Source organism: Camelina sativa, chromosome 18 (genome assembly GCF_030686135.1).
Source record: "Camelina sativa cultivar CO46 ecotype springtype chromosome 18, ASM3068613v1".
In the NCBI taxonomy this organism is placed as follows: domain Eukaryota; kingdom Viridiplantae; phylum Streptophyta; class Magnoliopsida; order Brassicales; family Brassicaceae; genus Camelina; species Camelina sativa.
The window spans coordinates 9,754,944-9,762,684 of NC_141897.1; the positions used below are offsets into that span (position 1 = coordinate 9,754,944).

Genomic DNA, 7,741 nt, shown 5'->3' on the forward strand with positions numbered 1-7,741 from the left:
GTTCCAAGGCAGGTCCTCTCTCTTCTTCTTGGTAAGCAATGGTGATCTCTTGTATGGCCAACACTTCCTCAACCACAGGTTCTTCCTTTAAAACCCTCTCTTCTTCTTGTTGCTTAGCCATCATCTCCTTTCTCTCAATGATTTCCCTAAGCTCATTAATCTTTTGTGCTTTGAAACGTCCTGGGAATGGAAGAGGTGGCTTGTAAGCAAGAGGAGTGTACTTAGCAGGCTTGACAGCTTTTGAGTCTACAACTCGATCGACCACTCGAGCATGCACTCGATCGAGTGGCTGTTCGAGTACTTGGTCGAGTGCAATAACGGACTCCAGTTGCTTTGCACAAACGTCACTTGGGGCTTCAGTAACTAATGAATTCCCCCAAACTTGGACTTCATTGTCCTCAGTGACTTCCTCATCAGAGATATGAATGGTTTTTGCATTGAACTTCCTTGGATTTTGAACAACTTTTCCAGGGAGTTGGTTGGGTTTAGGAGCTGAAGTAGAGGCAATGTTACTCTCCATGTACTTCATTCTGGAGTTGAGACCTTCAAACTTCAAGTTCAGATCATTATACTGTGATGTGAGCCTTTGATTCAACTCAGCAAACTGCTTGGCTTCCTCAATCTTGCCTTGTGTTTGCCCAATCAACAACTGTTGCATCATTGCTCTTAAGTCTTGTTCCTGGCCTTGGTTATTCTCAAACCCTGGTGGGGGACACAATTGGGGTTGGAACACTTGGTGTTGTTGCTTGGGGATGTAGTTTTGTTGTTGTTGAGGTTGAGGAGGTGGATAGACCTGGTCTTGAGGATTGGCCACATTGGTGCTCCTATAAGAGAGATTGTTGTTCTTGAAACCTCCTTGGTTGTAGCCTTTGAATCCTCCCTGGTTTTGCATGTAGCACAACTCAGCAAATTCAGGCTCCCCCTCTTGAACTGGAGCTTCCTCTTCACCAATGAAGTGAATGGACTTGGACTGGCTGAGGAGTATCTTGTCAAGCTTCTCATTGACCATCTTCAAATCCTTCTTATACTTGTCCTCTTGATCAGTTGAGGAGCTCCTTATGGTCCTATCATAGTCCTCATTATAATTGCCATCAGATTGAGCAAGATTCTCAACTAATTCCCATCCTTCTTCCACATTCTTGTTGAGGAAGTTGCCATTAGAGGCTGTGTCAAGAAGCATTCTTATCTTGGGAAGCACTCCTCTATACAAGGTGCTTAGAAGTGACTCATTGCTGAAGCCATGGTGAGGACACTGAGTTTGGAATCCTTTAAACCTCTCCCAAGCTTCACAAAAGCTCTCATTATTCCTTTGAGCAAACCCAGAAATTTCATTCCTCAACCTAGCAGTCCTTGCATTGGAGAAGAACTTGGCCAGAAAAGCTTTCTTGCATGAATCCCATGTGGTGATAGCTCCAGTAGGAAGAGTCTTCTCCCAAAGGTGAGCTTTGTCTCCAAGAGAAAATGGGAAGAGCCTTAATTTGAATCCATCTTCACTCACTCCATTGATCTTTGTGAGTCCACAGATTCTGTCAAACTCATCAAGGTGATCTAGTGGATCCTCCATTGGCAACCCATGAAACTTGTTGGCTTGTATCATTGAGATCAATCCACTCTTGATCTCAAAGTTATTGTTTGCTACTGAAGGTGGCACAATTCCAGCCCTTTGGTTGTGGGTATTGGGTGCATCTCCTGCACCAATGTGCCTTGGTCTTTGTTCATGGATAGCTTGTTGCTCCATGATGTCTTGACCTTGTTGTTGTTGAACAACTCTTCCTTGCTTATGTCTCAAACCCTTTTGTAGCCTGTGGATGTTGTCAATAGGCTGCAGAAGACTGTCTTTGCCTTTTGACCTTGTGTGCATCAACAAACTCTACTACAGACTCGAACAGGTACACGGTCGAGCGCAGGCTCGAGTGGGTGGTCGAGTCGCCTGGGAAGTAATGGCTAATTGTATCCGGCTTCTGGCTCGATCAAGTGCTCGATCACAGCTCGGTCGAGTGGTGGTCGAGTAGGTGGTCGAGTGGGTACCTGAAACACAAAACAGCCAAGCAAAGGAAGATTCGAGTTCAATAACTTCACAAGTGTTTAAACGAACTTAATCTTAGACTAATAATGATCCTAAATGTCACAAAACACACTCAAATGGGCAACGTCGCCAAATTGAAACTGACTTTCTTTGTGGTGTATGAATGAATGATGTATGGAATGATGATGTATGGAATGAATAGAAGTCAGGGTGTTTCAATTCCCCTTATGCAGTTGCAGTATAAGAGGTGTCAATCCTATCTGAGTGATTGTGAACAATTAAGATGTGCATATGAGTCTAAGTCAAGCCAATTGTAAAGATTGTTTGTCACTAACAATCCTAAAATGAGATATGAAATGCAGAAAGTAAAAACAACTAGAACAAGATACTAAATGCAAACAGAACAGACAAATTAAAGCTATAATGAAACTAGAACAGAGATAGAAACTATGCTAATGAACTAATGCAAGACAAGTAATGAACAGGAAACTACGTGAATGCAATGGAAATGAAACAGGAATGAAACAAGACAATCACAAATCAAAAACACAAGTTCTGGGGATGAACTCGAGCAGCACTCGACCGAGTGTAGGTCGAGTACGTGGTCGAGCTAGACTTAAAAATGAAAACAGAGCAACACAAGAAAAACAGAGCAATGCTAAAACTAATCAAACAACAAGCAAGCAAATGATATTTAGACTAAGATTTCAATAAACAAAGAAGGCCTTGAGGAGGGATTCATGGGCTGAGCTAATCATTGTGGTTATCTAACTTGGTCAACAAATCTCAAGCAAACTTTGAGCTGATCTCTAGACATACTATTCTAATACATGTTTAATCCACTCTCATGGCAAGAAACAATCAAACCTATGCATTTCTAGACTTGTTCTCACAAAGAAAAGAATCTACACAAGCAGGCATTAAGCAATACATCTCAAACCAAACAAGACTTCTAATCTCTTAGCAAGCCTAATGGTAAGCTCTAGATCTAGCCTTATCTATGCTCCTTAGACATTGGTGTGATGCTAAGATGCTTGAAATCAAACCCTACCTTCTCAGATATAGGATCAGCATTAAGATCATCTAGCCTAGAAGAGATCTACAACAATCAAGCTTGACCAAATCAAACAAACCACAAGATCAACCCAGCCTAACCCATCCTCAAGGTCCTAAACAAACTACTCACAAGAACACATGGTGAAATATGTCAAAAACCCAGAAAATAATGAAACTTGCATCATTAGAAAGATGAAACAGAGATCTACAATATTGATGAAGGAATAAAACTCGAAATCTTAATACTTTGAAAGTTATGAAACAAACAAAATATAAGAATCTAGTCTTTCTCTCTCAAACAAGTACAAAATCTAAAATAAAAGAAAAGTGCAAAAGGAATAAAATCTAAAAAAGGTAAAAACTAGGTTTTAGACTCTCTAAAAAGCTGGGCTCTTTGGTGGCTGCAGGTACAAGGGCTGTATATAGGAGATGAGGTGGAAGCCCTAAAAATATAAAAAGTCAAAGTAGTCAACGACTCGGTCAACTCGACCAGTGCTCAGTCGAGTGGCTGGTCGAGCTGGCTTCTCTCGTGCATTTTCCACTCGGTCGAGTCCTCCTCAGCACACGGTCGAGTGTCTGGTCGAGTGTGCGGTCGAGTTGGACCGAGTGTTGCCTAAACACTCCAAATTCATCCTGAATTCTTACAGTTAGTCAAATGCATTGGATTGTCACAAATTCTGACCCTAGAAACAGTAACCAAGCTGTTTATTGCTTTGAATCAATGTTTTCTTGGTTTTAGCCTGTTTTGGGACAAAATGGGTAAAAGTGGTGTCTAAACACTCCAAATTCAACCCGAACTCTTATAATTAGTCAAATGAATTGGATTGTTACATATTTTGACCCTAGAAAGAGTAACATAGCTGTTTACTGCTTTGAATCAATGTTTTCTCTCGGTTTTAGCCTGTTTTCTCTGTTTTAGCCTGTTTTGGGCAAAATGGGTAAAAGTTGTGTCTAAACACTCCAAATTCAACCCGAACTCTTATAATTAGGAAAATGCATTGGATTCTCACACTTTCTGACCCTAGAAACAGTAACAAACCTGTTTCTACTTCGAATCAATGTTTTCTCTGTTTTAGGCTGTTTCGGGACAAAATGGGTAAAAGTGGCGTCTAAACACTCCTAATTCAACCCAAACTCTTATAATTATTCAAATACATTGGATTGTTACATATTTTGACCCTAGAAAGAGTAACATAGCTGTTTACTGCTTTAAATCAATGTTTTCTCTCGGTTTTAGCCTGTTTTCTCGGTTTTAGCCTGTTTCGGGACAAAATGGGTAAAAGTGGTGTCTAAACACTCCAAATTCAACCCGAACACTTATAATTATGGACCATAATCGATCATGAACTTGGTAGTGTCTGTACGGTCTGTACGGTCACATGTACGGACGTCCGTACGTATGTGGAACAAGGCCGAGATTCACTAAGTGTAACATGAAGGAGATGAGGCCTTATCACATAAAGCCCAAGATAAGGATCAAGAACAGAATTATAGCCGTTAGAAGAGAAGAAGGAAGAAGGTCACGGGTCGTTAGTCCACTTGGGAGACAAGGACAGGTCGCTTTCACCCCTTGGGACCATTTTTCTCTTACCTTATGTCCCTATCGCCTAGAATGCCTCTTGTAAGGGAGTAGCCCTAGCTGTCTTCACTATTTAAAGGCTCTTAGCCACATTGTAATTGATATACTTATGGAATCAAAGATCCTCTTCATTCTCTTTGCCGACCTAACTCACATTTCTCATTCTTAGCTCTTTACTTCCACTTAAAACAATAATAATTAGTCAAATGCATTGGATTGTTACATATTTTGACCCTAGAAAGAGTAACATAGCTGTTTCCTGCTTTGAATCAATATTTTCTCTCGGTTTTAGCCTGTTTTCTCTCTTTTAGCCTGTTTCGGGACAAAATGGGTAAAAGTTGTAATTAGTCAACCCGAACTCTTATAATTAGTCAACTGCATTGGATTCTCACACTTTCTGACCCTAGAAACAGTAACAAAGCTGTTTCAATTTCGAATCAATGTTTTCTCGGTTTTAGCCTGTTTCGGGACAAAATGGGTAAAAGTGGTGTCTAAACACTCCTAATTCAACCCGAACTCTTATAATTATTCAAATGCATTGGATTGTTACATATTTTGACCCTAAAAAGAGTAACATAGCTGTTTACTACTTTAAATCAATGTTTTCTCTCGGTTTTAGCCTGTTTTCTCTGTTTAAGCCTGTTTTGGGATAAAACGGGTTTAAGTGTTGTCTAAACACTCCAAATTCATCCTGAACTCTTATAATTAGTCAAATGCATTGGATTCTCACACTTTCTGACCCTAGAAACAGTAACAAAGCTGGTTCAATTTCGAATCAATGTTTTCTCGGTTTTAGCCTCTTTCGGGACAAAATGGGTAAAAGTGGTGTCTAAACACTCCTAATTCAACCCGAACTCTTATAATTATTCAAATACATTGGATTGTTACATATTTTGACCCTAAAAAGAGTAACATAGCTGTTTACTACTTTAAATCAATATTTTCTTTAGGTTTTAGCTTGTTTTCTCTGTTTAAGCCTGTTTTGGGATAAAACGGGTTTAAGTGTTGTCTAAACACTCCAAATTCATCCCGAACTCTTACAATAAGTCAAATGCATTGGATTCTCACTCATTCTGACCCTTGAAACAGTAACAAAGCTGTTTCTACTTCGAATCAATGTTTTCTCGGTTTTAGCATCTTTCGGGACAAAATGGGTAAAAGTGGTGTCTAAACATTCCCAATTCAACCCGAACTGTTGTAATTAGTCAAATGCATTGGATTGTTACATATTTTGACCCTAGAAAATGTAACATAGCTTTTTACTGCTTTAAATCGATATTTTCTTTAGGTTTTAGCCTGTTTACTCTGTTTAAGACTGTTTTGGGATAAAACGGGTTTAAGTGTTGTCAAAACACTCCAAATTCATCCGAATTCTTACAGTTAGTCAAATGCATTGGATTGTTACAAAACTGACCCTAGAAACAGTAACAAAGCTGTTTTTTGCTTTGAATCAATGTTTTCTCAGTTTTAGCCTGTTTTGGGACAAAATGGGTAAAAGTGGTGTCTAAACACTCCAAATTCAACCCGAACTATTATAATTAGTCAAAGGAATTAGATTGTTACATATTTTCACCCTAGAAAGAGTAACATAGCTGTTTACTGCTTCGAATCGGCGTCTCGGTTTTAGCCTGTTTTCTCTGTTTAAGCGTGTTTTGGGATAAAACGGGATTAAGTGTTGTCTAAACACTCCAAATTAATCCCGAACTCTTACAATTAGTCAAATGCATTGGATTCTCACACATTATGACCCTAGAAACAGTAACAAAGCTGTTTCTACTTCGAATCAATGTTTTCTTGGTTTTAGCCTCTTTCGGGACAAAATGGGTAAAAGTGGTGTCTAAACATTCCCAATTCAACCCGAACTCTTATAATTAGTCAAATGAATTGGATTGTTACATATTTTGACCCTAGAAAATGTAACATAGCTTTTTACTGCTTTGAATCAATGTTTTCTTTGGGTTTTAGCCTGTTTTCTCAGTTTAGGCCTGTTTTGGGATAAAACGGGTTTAAGTGTTGTCTAAACACTCCAAATTCATCCTGAATTCTTACAGTTAGTCAAATGCATTGAATTGTCACAAATTCTGACCCTAGAAACAGTAACAAAGCTGTTTATTGCTTTGAATCAATGTATTCTCGGTTTTAGCCTGTTTTGGGATAAAATGGGTAAAAGTGGTGTCTAAACACTCCAAATTCAACCCCAACTCTTATAATTAGTCAAATGAATTGGATTGTTACATATTTTGACCCTAGAAAGAGTAACATAGCTGTTTACTGCTTTGAATCAATGTTTTCTCTCGGTTTTAGCCTGTTTTCTCTGTTTTAGCCTGTTTCGGGCAAAATGGGTAAAAGTTGTGTCTAAACACTCCAAATTCAACCCGAACTCTTATAATTAGGCAAATGCATTGGATTCTCACACTTTCTGACCCTAGAAACAGTAACAAACCTGTTTCTACTTCGAATCAATGTTTTCTCGGTTTTAGCCTGTTTTGGGACAAAATGGGTAAAAGTGGTGTCTAAACACTCCAAATTCAACCCGAACTATTATAATTAGTCAAAGGAATTAGATTGTTACATATTTTGACCCTAGAAAGAGTAACATAGCTGTTTACGGCTTCGAATCGGCGTCTCGGTTTTAGCCTGTTTTCTCGGTTTTAGCCTGTTTCGGGACAAAATGGGTAAAAGTGGTGTCTAAACACTCCAAATTCAACCCGAACTCTTATAATTATGGACCATAATCGATCATGAACTTGGTAGTGTCCGTACGGTCTGTACGGTCACATGTACGGACGTCCGTACGTATGTGGAACAAGGCAGAGATTCACTAAGTGTAACATGAAGGAGATGAGGCCTTATCACATAAAGCCCAAGAGAAGGATCGAGAACAGCATTCTAGCCGTTAGAAGAGAAGAAGGAAGAAGGTCACGGGTCGTGAGTCCACTTGGGAGACAAGGACAGGTCGCTTTCACCCCTTGGGACCATTTTTCTCTTACCTTATGTCCCTATCGCCTAGAATGCCTCTTGTAAGGGAGTAGCCCTAGCTGTCTTCACTATTTAAAGGCTCTTAGCCACATTGTAATTGA

At 39.4% G+C, this 7,741-nt stretch overlaps 1 non-coding gene across 1 annotated transcript; it reads left to right on the forward strand.

Annotated features, from left to right (window-relative positions):
* The first annotated feature begins 1,235 nt into the window (after positions 1-1,235).
* On the forward strand, positions 1,236-1,342 carry LOC147922727 (small nucleolar RNA R71). Its single transcript, XR_015589869.1, has one exon. It is a non-coding gene; the product is annotated as a small nucleolar RNA R71 (small nucleolar RNA).
* Positions 1,343-7,741: the final 6,399 nt, after the last annotated feature.